Genomic DNA, 17,568 nt, shown 5'->3' with positions numbered 1-17,568 from the left:
TTTGATTTCAGAGCTTTCTGTCTTATACAGAATTGCAGAACACAGCTACAACTATTCAAAAGTAAACAGTGATCAGGATCTTCCACGTATTAAAGTGACAGCATTACTTCAGACAATTTTTAACACATTGTGATGAGCAGAAATCCCTGGGACAGCAGGCAACCACCCCGTAATTCAATTTTGCTACCCCCTTTATGGACCCAGCTCCTACTCCATCTGTCAATTCCAAAAGCCAGAGAAATTGAAGTGGTCTCTGATGTAATTTCCATAATTCATATGACTGGAGGCAACTACAGGATTAAAGAACAAAATCTTCCAGCAGTTATGAAGACATCTTCAAGTGTTTGGCAAGAAATCTGAAAAGGAAAAGTATTTTTATACCCAAGGACTCAAATAAACACAAGGACTAAAAATAAATTATTTGCTCCGATGAGTTTAAAGGATCAGGCCTTCCTGAAGTGTAGATTTGGCAATTGGTGACTAATCAAAGTCAAGAAAATTTTTGAAAATTACCTGGAACTACATCAAGCAGAGGGGAGTTTTGTGCTACTCAGATGGAAATTAAACAGAATTATTTACTATAACATAAAATTATTAAATTATAGGTTTTTAGGATCAGTCACAAGCTTCCTGACAAATGCATGATACAGAGGATTATTTCTGAACAAAAAAACATTGATGCTTAGATTATCTGCTTTGGTTAAAAGACAAAAAGGGTAGAATGGATCAAGAAACCCATGGTATTCCAGGAAAAAAACCCAAAAAACCACTACTTTAGATACAAAGATCAGAGCTAACCCCTCTCTGTGAAAGAGGTTCAAAAATACATTAATTAACTGCCTTTCCCTTGGCCTCATTCTTTCCTTTGGGTAGGTGGAATTTAATGATGGCATGAGCAATAGTGACTAAGTGCTACCAAAAGGATGGTCATCTCATTTTTTTGTGGCAGATCTACTGCCCAGTGACATTTTAGGGTACTTTAGTAAATAAAAAAATTTTAAAAAAGGAAATTAACACATTAAAACACCTCTTGAGTTTCCTAGTCAGTTACTGAATAGAACCAGCATAATGGAACATCTGATGGATGTCAGAGTTGCTGAGAGGTGACAGAAATCTGCAAGCAAAAAGGAAGACACCTTAGTGTAGAACCATATAGAATACTTCATAGTTCTATATACTATAATGCTTCATAGTTCTATATGCTGGTATTCAATATAGAATACTAGCATAGTTCTTCTTGGAAGGGACCTACAACAATCATTTAGTCCAACTGCCTGGCCACTCCCAGGGTGAATAAAAGCTAGAGTCCTTTATTGATGGCATCATCCAAAACCCTCTTAGACAGTGACAGGCTTATGGCATTGACCACCTCTTTAAGCTGTCAGTTCTAGTGTTTGACCACCCCCTCGGTAAAGAAATGCTTCTCAGCATTCAGTCTACCCGCTCCCTAGTGCAGCTTTGAACCATTCCCATATATCCTGTTGCTGGGTCCCAGAGAGAAGAAATCAGCACTTTACTCTCTCCTTCCCCTCCTCACAAAGCTGTTCAGGGAAATGAGGTCATCCCTCAGTCTCCCATTCTCCTAAGTGGACAAACCGAGAGTCCTCAGCCACTCCTCACAGGACACTCCTTCCAGCCCTTTCACCAGCTTTTCCCCCCTCTTCTGGACACATTCAGGGACCTTCCCACCCTTCTCAGACTGTGGGCCAGCACAGCACACAGGTCTCAGGGTGGATCCAGCGGGATGATCCTGTCCATTGACGGCTGGTGCTGCTGTGTCTGATGCAGCCCGGGATGGGCTTTGCCCTCCTGGCTGCCCGGGCACACTCTGCTGACCACACTGAGCTGCTGCTGACCAGCACCCCCAGACCCCTTTCTGCAGGGCTGCTCTCCACACACTCCTCTCCCGGTCTGTACTTTTGTCCAATGTTCCTCCAACCCAGGTACTGAATATGGCATTTGTTCTTGTTAGACATCATGCCACTGATTATTTTCCAATGCTCTGATCTATCCAGATTGCTCTGCAAGGCCTCTTGTCCCTCAAAAGAGTAAACATACTAATCGTGCTTTCAACTCCTGCCTCCTAATCATGGATAAACATGTTGAATAGGGCTGGCCCTAGAACTGAACCCCAAGGAACACTGCTGATGATCTGATGCCCCAGGGAATGTAGCCCCATTCACCGCTATCCTCTGAGCTCTAACCCTTCAGCTAATCCTTCACCCAGCGCACCTGTGAACCTGCTCCTCTCACAGCTGGACAACTTGTCCAGAAGAATACTGCAAGTACCAAAAACCTCACTAAAATACAGAAAAACTATATCTACCATCCTTCCTTCACCCAAGGCAAGCTCCTCTGAGCTTGTCTGTACCACTGCACTTTTACATCTTTCAGAAAATGTGACAAGCACTATTTGGTTAATGAGAGTCACCCATGAAGTGCATAGCCTTGTAGGGGTAGGTGGCTGAAATTATCATGGCCATATGAGGATCAGCTGAGGTCACTGGGTCTGTTCAGCCTGAAGGAGACTGAGGACAGACCTCATCACAGTCTACAACTTCTTCACAGTCTACACTCATCACAGTCTACAACTTCTTCATGAGAGGAACCAAAGGGGCAGGCACTGATTTTTTTTTCTCTGGTGAGCAGTGACAAGACCCGAGGGAATGACACAAAGCTATGTCAAAGGATGTTTAGGTTGCATATTAGGAAAAGGCTCTTCACCCCAAAGATGGCTGGGCACTGGAACAGGCTTCACAGGGAGCAAGCCTGCACCAAGCCTGCCAGAGTTCAAGAAGCATTTGGACAATGCTCTCGGTGTGATTCTTGGGAATGAGCTGTGTAGGGCTAAGAGTTGAACCTCGATGATCCTTGGGGGTTTCTTCAAACTCAGAATATTCTGTGACTTGCCAAGTTTCCTCTCTTATTACTTTTTCCCTGGTACAGCCCAACACCTCACAGGAGCCGCAGGGGTGGCACAGCCCGCCGTAAGCGCACCGCGCTGCCGGGCTGAGGGCTCCCGGCGCGGCCGCTCGGGCCGCCTGCCGCAGGTGCCACCTCGAGCCGAGCCCCAGGCCCCGGTCGCTCCCGCCGGCGCCCCCTGGCCGCCGCAGCGCCGCTCCCCGGCCCCGCCGCCACCGCCTCCTTTCGGGGCGGGCCCTGGACCCCGCCTGTAGGCGTTGGAGGGGGAGAAAGTAACATGGTGGCCGCTTCCTCCCCAAACAGGAGCGGCGGCGGGCGCGGCGGCTCCTGAGGCGGCGGCGGGCGCGGGAGAGCGGCGGGGCGGGGGCGCGCTCGAGGGCAGGGGCCGGCGGGGCCCGCGGCAGGTGAGCGGCCGAGAGAGGCAAGCAGGCAGGGAGGGGAGGAGGCGGCCTGACAGGCGGGAGCGGGGGGAGGCGGGCAAGCCGCCGGGTCCGACGCTTCCTCCCGCCTCGGGGCGCGGCGCTCCGGGGGAAAACCCCTCTCCCACCCCCTATTCCACGGCCCCTTCTTTCCCCTCTAACGCCTCCCGAGGAAACTTCCCTCCTCCCCGGAGAGGCAGGGGGGTTCGGGGTGTTCCCCGGTGCCGAGCCGGTGCCTGGGAAGGGCTCCTGCCCTGCCCCGGCAGAGCTTCTTGCGCTGGGTCTCGTCCTTAACCCGCACTGCGCGGCCGGCAGGGCGGAGGCGCTTTCAGGACTTTTTCACTGCAGTTATTGCCAGGATAATTGTTACTTTCCCTGCTCCCGTCGGGCGCGGCCGCTTCCCGGGAGCGCGGGGCTCTCCGGCGGCGCAGGTGGCACGCGCTGCAGGTGAGTCCCGGGGCAGCTCACTCCTTTTTTTCTCCATTTTCCTCTCCCTTTCCATGCCCCGGCTCCTCCCCTAAACTCTGGCGTCAGCGGATTTAACCCTTGCGGGGGTGTGTGCCGAAGTGGAGATCGTCACCGGTTGTTGGAAGGTTGTTAAAATAACAGGGATCGTCCTTACTAAGTCATGCTGGTGTTTTGGAAGCTGGTCGTATCAGTGAGAAACTTAGAGTTCTGCAGATCTGAGGAAAAGCTAAGGCCAGAACTTTTAATCGACGTGTGCCGTCATCCTAGGATATGTTGTGTGTCTTTGCTACAATCTAGCAGAAAGATCTGGTGATATGCTATGGCCTTCGTGTGTCAGATTGCGCAGAAATATTCACAGAAGCTGCCAGAAGCTTTAGATATGATGTCAGCTAATTAACTCTGCTGTTAATGCCAAACACAGTCATCCAAAGTGTTGGAGCGCAACTTAGCGTAATTGTTGATTCTGCAGTCTCAGAAAAGATGCAAAAACTGAGCAACATTATATTAATTCTAAACTTAATGTCAGTTCTGTACCAATCTTTTTAATGCTGTCAAGTCCTTTTCTTGATCTTAACATGTTGTTATGGGCAGAGGTTGCAGACGTTGCAGACATGGACCGTTCTGCTGTAGTCAAACAACGCCTGTAGTTAAGCTTTTATATCTGCGTGAGGGCAGGACAAAAAAACAGGACATTTCATTTGACTTTTTTTCCCCTTTTTTTTCCCTGTAAGTTATGTGACTTTCCTCATACTTTCTTGGCTTGCTATGAAGTTTTTAACCAAGGTAAATTTGAGCCTGCACACGGACATGTTAGTAAAAAGAGAATTATTTGCTGTTGGTTTTGTTGGCTGTTCCTTTGTGTAGACCAAACACAAAGTTAGTAAAAATTTTTGCATCACTCTTTTTAAGATGGCGTGTGAGGGGTTAAGGCAGTAAGTGTTTTGTTCTTCTGGAAAAAAATAATGATGGAATGCAAATTACTTCATATCTGTTTGGAAAATGAAGGGATTTTTATTTGTATTTTTTTGAAAAGCAGTCATGACCATACTTAAGTGATTAACCAGACTGCTAAACACACTAACATATATATTTCAAATCCTTCGCACAAAGGACACCAACAAAAAAAAGAAAAAACTGTTGGATAGTTTGAGAATGTTTTTATTATAAATGTGACTGTAAGTGGTTTTTAAGATGTTTTTTTCTTTTTATTAAGTGTTGGCTGACAGGCTGCTTTTTACCCTTCTAGTGGATATGAAATGCTAATAGTGCATTTCTGTCTTGAGCACTGCAAGGAAAAGTTTAGTAGAAATCAGAGATGTAAATGTTAGCTTACTTACATGAGTTCTGACTTCTGTGTTAAAACAGTTACTAGCACAACTTGACACCTATTACTGCTAAGATCTCAGTGTCTGAATCTTTTAAAAAAAAGAAATCTTACCAGTTAAGATGGGCATTTTCTTGAATACTTATGGATAAGTCTAATGTACATACGACTGTTTATTCTTCAGTTAAGATTGGCCTCTCCATAACCCAAAGAAAAGTAATGACATCTTCTTGGACCATGTCTTACATATTTGTTTTCTTATTTGAAGATTGCATGTGTGATTTCTTTCTGATCAACCTTAAAGTCGTTTTCACTAAAAACAATAAATCAACTTGAGCAAAATTGGAATATTAAGTGTTGGTATGCATAACATCCCCCTGACTCAACATATTTTAAATTTTCATTTGCAATGACAGTGCTACATATTGTTGAAATACAGTTCTGGAAATGGTGTCTTTTTAAGCTTGGTTCTCCTTAGGGTTGTGTTTGACCAGTGGAGAATTGAGTTTGGAATTCAACCTTGATATGCTTTAAGAACAAATATGTTAAAGTGTTCAACTTGGTGCATCATCTGGGTTTGCTTAAAAGTACAGTAGGAGAAAAGTCTGAGTAGATTGTGGTAGGAAAGATATGTTGACAAAGTTGTAAGAGGAAGGTAAGGTAGTCTTTTGACTGTTATGTCTTACTCTTAAGTTTTCAGATAAATTTCAGTGGCAGCTGTAGGCGTAGATCTGTATGCATAAAGGCTAGCACATTTGGTGGTCTTCAGTAGGTTGCATGGCCTTCTGACTGAAATAACAACCAAAAGCACCTGTAACCTCTGAATCAGGCATCTTTTTGTTTAAGGGTAGCTCGCCTTGTAGGTGGTTATCTTCTTCTTCCTCTGCTTGCTAGTCATCCCAAGGCAAGGATTGCCCACCAAGAAAGCATGCTGCTTTCTTGGATGATATTCAGGATACTGAAGATCTTGGCACAGGTGACCTGTAAAATAGTTCTTGGGGATCACATTCATAGTTACTAAGTTGCTTCCCATGTGACTTGCCAGATAGTTGTCCATAATGCTTATTCAGATCTCTAAAATGAAAATCAGTTTGCACATGCATCATGAGACCTGTTTTCTTTGCTCCTGTAGTGCTTCAGACAATAAACTGAAATTTTTAGGGTTTTTTATCTGCTTTGGAATTTCTGGTTTGCTACAAAAATAAGCCCTCTGTTAAAGTTGTTGCCCATGGATGTACAGAAACATGATGCTGCTTCATTCCCATCTGATAAAAAAGTGTTGTTGGAAATGCTACACCCCTGTAATGATAATGAGAGTTTCATTGTGCAAATTTGTAGAGATAAAGGCTCACAATTCTGACCCTCGTATAAAGGGTTCTTAGAAGCAAAGTGACGTAGTTCAAGACAGTTTCTGGAGTGCAACATAGTTTCTGGTGAAGTGTTACTGTTTCGTGTTCAGTTAATTCTTGTGCATCTGTCAGAAAATGTGCGCATATAGACTTAGTTATTCTATTCAGGAGTACAGTTACACTGTGCTGTGCATTCCAAGCTCTGTTAGAACAAAGTTTTGTCTTGGTTAGTATCGCACTCTAGCCCTTTGTTTCTGCTTACAGGCTCTTAGAGGATATAAATGTGGTCCTGATGTTTACTGTTTACTTTGGCAGACGGGAAACTTGAAAACGGTTTTCAGAATTACTAAGATTATAATAATGGTCTCTGTTTAACCATGCGACTTTTTTCTTTGTTTTTTTTTTTTTTTTTTTTAACCAGCAAACTCAGAGCTGTTGATAGAGAGAACAGGAAAAACGTACCCACAGTTTCTTGCTGAGTGTTGGCTTGCATGTCATTAAACATTCCATTTGCTTTGTTTCAGTTAAATGTAGTAGGCCAGTTTTGCCTTACTCTGCTTTCATCTTTGCATTTAGTGACACTTCAGTTCCTTTCCTCTATTCTCAAAAAGTCTCTGAAGAGACTTGATGCTTTTCAGGCATAAACCAAGAGCCTGTGTTTTTCTGCCTAAAAGATACTAAAAATAGTGTAAATCAAGGGTTGACTTGCAAATCAAGTTGTTCTTTCTAGCAGCAAAAGCTGAGTTTACAAGGAGAGGAGTAGAAACTTTCTTCATTTGGAAATGAAAGTGTTTTCCAGTTGTGAACAAAGGGTAGGTAGAGCACAAAGTGCAACCATTTTTCATCAAAGAGGGAAAGAAACCAGTGTTTTTGCTTTCTCTCTGAATTGACACATTTCAGTGATAGCTTTTGCTTTTATAATTAAATTCAGCCTTTGATCAGTAATGCATAAACAACAAGTCTGTCTGCTGATGCATTCTTCAGTACTGCTCTTCTCTTTCGCAAGTCTTAGCAATGTGGAGGAGTTGTGTGACTGCTGAAAGCAAGACTTCTTTTTTTTCTTCCCCGTTGAGCAACCTAGTGCTGCTATTCCTGGTGTCACATAACATGGCTCCAGCCTTCGTTGCTGTTCTCTGGGGGTGAAGCTATACTCTCACCCAGATAAGAAACCTGACATAGATAAAAGTCTCATGATGAAAATATCCTTCCACTGTGTATATATATAATGTGTATATTTTTCTGCTTCAGGGAATGGTTGAATTTGGGAGAAAGAGAACCATATCTAGAGAGCAGCTACCTAGGAGCAGCATATGAAGAAAAAGAAGTTCAAGCACTTAATTAATGTTTCAGGAAAATCAAGAACTCAAAGCATCAGTAGTTGTATAGTTAAGCCCTGAAGCTTTTGCAGGATATCCATCTTGGTCTAAGAGAAGGTTATAGAAAGGAAAAATAAAGTAAAATGCTGATTCACAGCAGCAGATTATTCATTTGGTTGCTCTAATCATCAAATGTGACTGTAGCAAAATATGGAAACCGGTGTGGCCAGTTCTCAACAGCTGATCAGTCAGCCATTCTTGGAAATAGCAGTAGCAGTTTGCATATACTACAGAGTCATTTGTACCTATGCTTTCGTTGTTGAGCATGAAATCTCATGGTAACATTTTAAGTAATTAGTGATCCTAATGAGAATGTAAACTTCAGGTATCTAGGTGCAAGTGGCAGAGAATTGTTGTGTTTGAAGTTAATGTGAGCCCAAGTATGCTGAGGTGGATTTTTTTGAGGCATAGATAATACCTTTTGCAGGTTTCCCTGAAACAAATCCTAAAAAATAAGCTGTGTCTTTGCTAGAGGAAATGTTTTCAAGGGGATGGACAACCTGAGAAATATTGGATGTATATAAAACTTATGTGTCTTGTACCTGTTAAGGTGCTGAAACTCCCAGAGGTGTGACTGAAGAGCAGTACTGATAGAAGTTAATTTTAGCCTAGGAACACTCAAGTTTCTAGATTTTCTTCTTCCCCTGTTATCCACCATTTTCTTTTTAGGGGCTAATTCCCAATGAAAGCCTAACTTGAGGTGCCCTCAATTACCACTTGAAGCTCCTCTTCCAATCCCTGTAGAGGGAAACTGGGAAGGCTAACCCAGTGAGGTTTAGTTTTCTGAGCAGGTGCCACATACATTTAAGAGTAAAATTGGGATTTGGCAGTAGGAGGAAGAGTACAAGTACTTTTGTTATAAGCTTTGGAAGTCACAAAACCACTGTGATGTATAGATGTGGTTTATTAAAGCTTGAGAGCAGCATGTCTCTCATTGGTCACATCCAGGCTTGTTTTCAGTTCTGAATATTAAAGGTCAGCAGGACATAAATGATAAAACTTTGTAACTGCATAAATATGTTACTATTTTCTCAAAGTTTTGCTGAAGCCAGAAGAAGCAAGTCTACGTGTCTCCTGCACAATGTTTATTTGACTCAAAATGAATTCTTGCAGTTAGAATAATCAGTGAAAGACTTGAATTTTTTTCTGGCCTTAAATCCTTGCTTAACCTTGGGGATACATACTTCCTTTGCTTCTTTTTTCTTTTCCCTTTTTCTTGTGCCTTAGTAGTAAGTAAGTAGTAATTCTCCCTGTATGAGATCGTTCATTTTGTTTGTGAATAAAGTATAAATATACCACTGAAGTTTTCCGGTACTAATCAGTAGTGTAGGCAAACCTGGAGCTGTACTGGCATGAGAAAATCTCAAGCCATAAGTAGAATAGATTTTGCAAACCAAAAATTTCTTTTGCTAGTGGTGATGAACTTTAACAGGGGCTTATATGGGAACACCTGTATGACTCTGAAGAGCAGAATTCTTTTGTGGACTTCTGGCTGTGCTTGTACAGTTCTAGGAATAAACCAGACATGCCTTACATGTAATAGAGGGAGGAGTATGTAGATCAGGATTGGGTAGACCAAGTAGCAAGTTTACCTTTGAAAAAAGGAATGGTACACAAACCTGCTTAAAAGAAACCTATGCTGTCTTAAAAGGCAGTGTAATTTCAAACTCTGAGGCATATACTTTGCTGCATTTTTGCTTTGAACTTTGTTTGTAGAAATCTACTTGTAAGATAATTATATGTGAAAGCTAGAAGTTCTTTTGGGTTATGATGACTCATTCACTGTGAATGTGATGACTAATGTGACATTTCAGTTTATTTTAAAGAAAACAGAACAAATCCTGTTCAAAGACATTTACAGCTCTTTTTTTTTCTTCTGTGACAGTCAGATGTATAGTGTATGTACTGTCAGTCTCCAAGCCTCTTCTTCTTAGTCTTTTTGATCCAACTGATTCTGCTAGGAATAAAAGATCTTATTTACTCAGTCACTCCTCTAATTTTGAACTGTTTTTCTAGTTACATTAGTAGCCAGATGATTCACAGATCTGAGAAGGGAAACTGCTTTGATCCCCAAGTGTCTAATTGTCTGTTGTACCTTTTTTAAAAGTCTCACCATTATCTGGTATGCTTCCTGGATTGAATGTCTGAATTGAAATACTTTGCATTTGAGTTGTCCAGCTTGTTAAGTGTAAAAGTGATATCACTCCATTTATATTCCTACTCCTCTTGTCTATATGGAATATTGATACTAGACCTGGCAGAGGAAGAAGGAATTATAAACAACAAAAAAAGTGTCAAGGATTAAAACTATGTCATAGAGGACAGGGTGATGCCCTCTCTTTTGAGTGGGGACTAAAATGATGGTAGCCCACCCCTGCGGTAAATCCTCTGGCTCTATAAATATCATCCCACCTGCCCCTTCCAAGAGCCAGTAGTATGTTAAAGTATACCTTTGAGTGGTATCACTGCAAGAAAATGAGGACATTCAGCTGCTGTATACTTGGGAGCTGTATACTTGAGGGCTGGGATAGGTGTCTGGTTTTCTGGTGGTTTTGCTTGGTTGATTTCATTTGTTTTTTGGTTTGGCGGTGGGCTGTTTTGGTGGCTTTGTTGTTTGGGGTTTTTTTTTGATTGGTTGGTTGGTGTTCTGTTTTTTCTGCTTTATTTTGGATTTTTGCAAAGGGTGAAGTTGTGAATTCCACTCCACCCTGTCCAGAGAAATGAATGTAGGGTGTCTCAAACATTTTGTGCATGTCACAACAAATGACATTGGGACTGTGCTCTTTTGTAAGTCTTGTGGGATCAAATCTTAGGATTTCAAAAAAATCTGGAAAAATCTGAGATAGTTCTCTGAGTAAGTAGAATTAATCCATTTGTAAATGGTTAAATTTGAAATAAGAATGTTAACAATTGCGAATTGTGTCCATGATAGTCATAGCCTGCTTTAGGAAACCAGAGTTTTTTATTTTAGGCGTATTACTAAATCCATAAATATATTGTATGTCAAAACAATTAAAAAATCATAAAAACATAAAAACGTGCATGAAAAATATTTTAACTAGAAAGATAAGGGCATGTGTTAAATTATGACAGAAACTGATGGTATGCTCTTAGCAATGACTTGACTCCTACTGCTTAAAATGTGTACAGTTCATCTCAGAAAATCAAGTTCCCTGTCACTATTTTGTCTGAGAACTCCACAGTGTGTTGAGTAATACAGTGTAGGTATTTTGTGTATCATACGATGATACTAAAAGGAGGCTCAAAATAGGTGTAATGTCAGACTTCACATTTATCATGTCTGGTATGTGCTAGAACTTCATGACAGAAAATCTCAAGCTTGCTATCCCTTGATAGATTTCTTTCATGTTTGAGAAAGGTATTTATTGATACATATATCAGTATAAGTAGAACAGTGCTGCAGCTTAAGACCAAAAGCATGAATATTCTAACTGCTGTCAATTGTGTGGTTTGGACTTAATTTTAAGACATCTTGGCAAACGAGAGTTTCTTAATGAGGAGTTGGCAAGAGGATTAAAAGACAGACTTTTGAAGTGTTAATAAGCTCCCACCAAGCTTGAAAAGCAGCTGAGGAAGAATAAAAATGCTGACATGAAGCCTGGTGGTTTGAGGCTGGTATCACAGGCCAACCAGAAATGGGAATCATCCTTTTGATAGGCACAAAATGAGTTCAGTGGGCTGGGGATAGGCTGCGAGGCTCTGAATGTATCGATGAAGCAGCCTGTGTTTGGGATGGTGAAGCTGTCAGTGAAGAGACCTACAGAGGAGAATGATGTCCTCCTGCAGTGGTATTTTTTACCAAAAGATGAAAACTTACTAGTAAGACTGTGTTCCTCAAAACCAGCAAGTGGGTTTTTCACTGTGCTTTTGTAGAGCCCTTAGATGATGATTTCAAGTCACACAAGCCTTATTTTGTTGTAGATGGAGAGCAGAAATCAAGTCAAAGCATGATTCTGCGATCTGGCAAATCTGTCTGTGGAGATTCTGACAAAATAATTTCAATGTTAATACTTAACTATTTCAATGCTTAGTAAAAAGAGCAATAAGAAAAAATGTCTCTGATTCTTACAGCTTGCTTGGAGTAACCTCTCAGGTGAATTTGAGGCAACATTCTTCTCTCCTTTGACTTCTCAAAACCAAATCATAGTCCCCACTCACCCCAACCAAAAAAGGGTACAACAAAACCTACAAAAAGCAGTCTAGGAAATGTGGGCTCCCAGAAGAAATTTAACCGCTGGACTTTTTGTCTCTTGACTTTTTCTTCGCTGTTTTGTTTTTGTTTCAGGCTACTATATTTGGCTTTTTTTCAAAGGAGTTTCCAATTACAGAAAGAGTTCTCTAACAAAGAATGTTTCCAGGGCAGCAGATGTTTCACTCATTACATAATACTGAGCATGGCTAACCTTTAAAGCTTTCAACTGGGGTAGTAAGTGCATTTTATAAAGTACTGTTCTTGCTCTGAGAACTATGTTGTTGTTGTTATTATTATTATTGTTATTAAATTTTCTTTTTTGAACTATTTTCTTTGCAGTCTTTGGGGTAGTTGCCATCTGTTACATGAAAGAACAGTTTGGGTATAACACTGATGAAATAAGATTGAACTGGTTTATTAAATGAGTGTAGCTGGACTGCTTGCTGATTATCATTCTTCCCATCTCATATCTTTTCCATTTCTGTTTTCTGTCCTTTGCCACAGAACTTAATTTACTGGTACCAAACTTGACTATATTGATTCCACCTGCTTCTCAAGACTTTGTATGTCAGTTCAGAATTTGCATTTTGGCCTCACGTGTCTGTAACTGCTCCAGTTTTTATACCATTAGACAATAGGAAAAGTTAATCTGTTGAATTTTAATATGGTAGAATTAGCCTGGATAGTCTGGAGTAGGTTGAATCTTTCTTAGATTTAGGGTTTTTTCAGTGTTTTGGTTTTTTTGGGCTTTTTTGCACTCCACTTAGAATTAGTCTGAGGGGCAAATTTTCAGAGTCCTGAGTGTCCTGGATTATAGAGTTCATTAACTTAGTGGTATTTTCAGCCATTTATAGATCATAAGTAGCTATTCAAGTTACTATCACAAAACTTTGCTTCTGAAAGCTTTGTTATGTTTGATACAGGCATTTATATCATCACATCACTGCCCCACTGTTTTGTTGCAGAGGAAGTTGGTTTTGCTGGCAATCAGAAAAAAATCAGACTAAAAGCACAAATTTTACCTCTTAAGACAGAATCCTAAATTGTTAGTAGTATGCTTTTGTGTCTTTTCTAATTTTAATTTATTAAATATACAGCTGAAAATCTTTGGCTAGTTTCCTCACTTCCTTTGATAATCTTTGCATAGAGGACAGGAAAATATAGTAAATGCAAAGACAATTCAAGGTAATGGGGAACAATAATATGTTTTGTTTAAGGCCAATGTTTCTCCATTTTTTTCTAAAACATCTGAAAAGCTGTAAGACTTCTCAGTAACAAAACTGATGGTTAAGTGGCAAACTGTATGTGATTGAGACAACTAGAGATTTATTGTTATGTAAATATCACTTATTACAATACTGGATTCGCAAAGTCAGTTTATTTTATCACCACTTCCTCTTCCTGTGATGTACACTTTTGCATCATCTCCAAGCTCATGGTTTGAAATTGGAAATGAAACCTACATTGGAAGAATACAGACACCTGTTTGCCTTTATAAGAATGGTATATTTATTAGTAGCTATAATGAAAATGTTAGTAACTAATTGTCAAAGAGAGACACCAAATACCTATTTTAAACATCTTTTTAAATTATGATTGTCTTTAGTCAGTTAAAAGTGTGAAAAAGATATTTGTGTTTCCCATTTGTGATAGCCTTTGGTCTTTGGGTTCTAACTATGTTTGGTAATTTGATATTAAAATTTATTTATTTAACCAATTTATAGAATACAGTTTGTTTTTCAGTATAAACTACAGTAGAACTATGACATATCAAAAGCTTGATGCAGAAGTGGTTTTGTTCTCAAACATTCACAGTTTGCAGAACTCTGCAGCTCTGAGAACTGGTTTTTGTACAGGTGGGAGGGAAAAAAAAAACCCCTGCGGTTTCATCAAATTGTTTCTAGGTTTGGTGCCTTTGCTTCCGTGGGAGTTGCTTGCCTGAGGTGATTCGCTGTGATACTTCACATTTTCTATTGTAGCGCCCTGGTCTGTTTGGAATGCTTTAGAAAACTTCACCATCAAGCCTGGTTATGTGCATTTGATGCCTGATTTTTGTGTTCACATGCAGTCAGAAAACAGTCTGGTATGCAAACAGCTACTGTAAAGCCAACATGTTTTTTCTTTGTGTATGTGCAAATTTGCAACAATTTAGCTATCTGATACAAAAAGCTGGTTTAAATTATTTTCAGTGCCAGACCTTGATGCAACTTACTTTCTGGATGAATTTCAATTAACTCAATCCTAAATCATCCTGTAGGAATGCTTCATTAAAATGTAATTGGCCAGTTTTTTATCTTTCACCTTGTCCTTAAGTTTATTTTTCCAATGTTAGAGGCCTCTATAAGATAATCAGCATGTAGGTGGTAATATTTTCAGTTGTGCAGTGACGGCATTCTCAAATGTTTACTGGAAAACTGCTGGGCAGGAATGGTCCTGTATTTGCATATATGCGTGTTCAGACCGAAATGCTGGTGACATCCAGCCATTCCTGTTCCACAGCTGGTTGCGTTAAGACTGGTAGAAGGTGGGCAGTGCATCTCTGAAGTTATTTTTGCAATACTAGTTTTTTCTAATACTCAAGTGACTTTATTTAAGTCAAGTGACTGCAACTGTTCCTTCAGTTAATAATTTTCATGACAATCAGATATGCAATCCAAAAAAAAGGTCTTTAAAAGCATTTCTAGCAATTCTTTTTCTCTTGCCATTGACTAACTTGTTATTAGTTTGTGGACTACTTCTTTTTTTTCTGTTTTAATCCTGTTCAGTGCTAATGGTATGCTGGAAGTAATGTTGCTTTACCTTGCCTTTTGTTGTGGTATGTGTATCTGTGGATGTGTGACTGTGTGTGTGTGCACATGTATGCACTGTATATTCTTACATGTTGTAAAATGTGCTTCAGAGAATTTATATAGTTCCCTAACGTGTTCATGTGACTTCTCTGTGTGCTGCAAGTGCCATTTTAAGTCTCCTTACTCACTAGCCCCTCCTGAACTCACTTAACTTTGTTGGATAGTCTATTTGATAATGTTCCGCTCTGTATTAATTTTAAGTTATCTGTGATGTGCATGCAATATCTGATTTTGCAGTGAAAGTGAAATGCATAAGCTGGAGTTGCACACTTATCGGACTAGAAATGGATTTTCTTCAAAGTGGGTGTGATGTGGACAAGCACACTGGTGTGAGCAGTAGCAGTGAAGGTGTGCTCAAACAGATAAGCAACCAGAGTGATAGCTGCAGTATGTTCTGGTTGTTAAATGGTAATGGTGCTGACTGTTTGCACTTGCTGTGTACATTTAAGCCTGTGTGGGTACATGAGTGTGTTAGAATCATAAGTGTACTTTGTGTTTAAAAAAAACCAAACAAAACAGTCTGTAAAGTTGTGGTTGCCAGGTGTAGTCTGTGGTTGCATTCCTTATTGATTTTCAAAGTGATTTCAAGTATCAACTTCCAGGTCTTGAAGTCTAGTTAAACAGAGACAAAAACTGAGGCAACTGGAACAAGAACAGTCATTCAGATTTATTGAATACAGTTAGCATTGAGAATCACCGTCACTGTATTCTTTCTGTTTCTGTGGAATACAGCTAGGAAATAGTTAAAAAAAGCCAAAGGAAGCACTATTATTGATGTACTTCACTAATGTAATGTTTAAAAAAATCTTATTCATAGCATTAATACTAAAATCCAAGGACACTTTCATTGCCCTAGAGCCCAAAAATATGTAAACAATGCTCAAACTTGCTAAGTTTAGACCTTCAGGTTCTACCGTCTCTTGTCCCACGTGACAAAACTTTTGTTCTGCTTTAGGATCACCTGTTTCTGCAAAAATTGGTCTTTTTTAATCATCTGTTATCATCTGTTTCTTCACACCAGCTTTGTCATGCCTTGATCTTCACCACTGTTGTGAAATAGTGCATGGAGATATTTTTTTACTGAGGCCTGTGGTCACAGGATAAGGGGCAACAGTTTTAAACTTAAAGAGAATGAGTTTAGATTGTCCATAAGACACAGTGAGGGTGGTGAGGCACTGGAACCGATTGCCCGGAGAGTCAGGGCATTCAGATTGAGGATGCCACATCCCTGGAAATGTTCAAGGCCGGTTTGGATGGGGCTGTAAGCAGCCTGATCTATGGAAGGTGTCCCTGGCCATGGCATGGAGGGTGGAACTACATGATATATAAGGTCAGCCTGCTCCCAGTGCAAGAAATTTTGTGATTCTGGTATTTGAAATGTGTGCAGAAGAAAGAGGGACAACCTGAAGGCTTACTGCAGCCCGGCTTTCTCTCTTTGCTGGGTATGACAGTGATTTAGCTTCTTCAAACAGGTCTTTAAAGGCAATTAGAAATTTTGTTTTAATTTCTTTCTCTTTTCAGCTTTAACAGCTGATACTGTTTGTCTCAAGAAATATGCTGTCTTGCTTGTTAGTTAATGTGACTGTCTAATGTTTGTGTATGTGCATACCATGTAATACTTTTTACGGGACACTTCCAAATGCACTAATTAAAATCAATTCTGCGTTGGTTTTTGTGTTATAAACCAGAGATTTAGCTGGCATCAATGAAGATTTTTTTATACAAATGGAAAACATAATGTTCTTCCTGTTCCTGCATCAATAATTCTATATAATCTCAGTACAAGATAAACAGTGGTCTGTGTGAATAAAGAATGAGATATCTCCTTTCTTTAGCAATCCAGGGAAAGTTTGTTTCTGTATTTTCAGAATCTGTATACGCTTTTTCTATTCTGATTAGTTTATTGGAAGTAAAAGAGAAGTTGCCTCTATAAAGCCTTGGTCACATAGCTGTATTTTTGTATTGAAGAGCGAGGTGCCTGTGGTAATCATTGTCTTGTTTATGAAGTTTTGCTGGCAGAAGTGGTTGAGAAATGCAGTGATGCTTCTCGCTTACTCAGATTGTAGCCAGTAAGTTTTTCAAGTCTTGCAGATGACCTCCTGATGCACTATCTTATATCTATCCAGTAATATCTTTCTCTTTTAAATTAGCATAGCAAATTCAGATTTTTCAGTGATCTTTAGGTTACTTCCTTTTAAGAGTAAATCTCAAAGCAGAGTGCATGTGCATTTTTTTATCTTCTTTACTGCCAATAGCCAAGTATAATTCACTTGCAAAGTTAAAGATTTGTGCAGAAGACCTGAGTTAATTTTAACATCTGCCTTGCTTAAACCCTTGCTGTGGAGGCTGTTTACAAAATAGGTGTTTCAACCACAGTGAACAAAAAGTGCTGAAGTTATTATTCAACTGGAATGAAACATATTTCCTATGCAGTCTGGTTATAAAAATATTTCTAGTTATGAGGAAAAGATCCCATCTTTCTCTGTGTATGCATGCTACAGGCTTCCACACAGCAAGTACTTTGCAAGTAGTAGTTTACACAGATTGTAGTTTGTGGGTACTGTCAGTATGTGAAAGAAGATGTAAGTTTAATAAATTGCAATGTCATGTGTTAGCCATTAATCTCTTATGGACATTACAACCTTTTC

The 17,568-nt window shown here is 40.0% G+C and overlaps 1 protein-coding gene across 5 annotated transcripts in view; it reads left to right on the top strand.

The window, feature by feature from the left end:
* Positions 1-3,198: 3,198 nt before the first annotated feature.
* Positions 3,199-17,568, top strand: part of DENND4C (DENN domain containing 4C) — a 70,936-nt gene continuing 56,566 nt past the window's right edge. For 3 of the 5 annotated variants that reach the window (XM_085043259.1, XM_085043260.1, XM_085043257.1), the window contains exon 1: positions 3,199-3,326. The gene's annotated coding sequence lies outside the window, so the exon portion shown is untranslated. Of the gene's footprint in view, positions 3,327-3,606; positions 3,789-12,170; positions 12,306-17,568 lie in introns of those variants that run through there. The other 2 variants (XM_085043261.1, XM_085043258.1) reach the window with 2 other exon arrangements.

The sequence above is a fragment of the Lichenostomus cassidix genome, chromosome Z (assembly GCF_008360975.1).
Source record: "Lichenostomus cassidix isolate B80296 chromosome Z, HeHo_3.0, whole genome shotgun sequence".
NCBI lineage: Eukaryota > Metazoa > Chordata > Aves > Passeriformes > Meliphagidae > Lichenostomus > Lichenostomus cassidix.
This window is presented reverse-complemented; position numbering and strand designations above follow the sequence as displayed.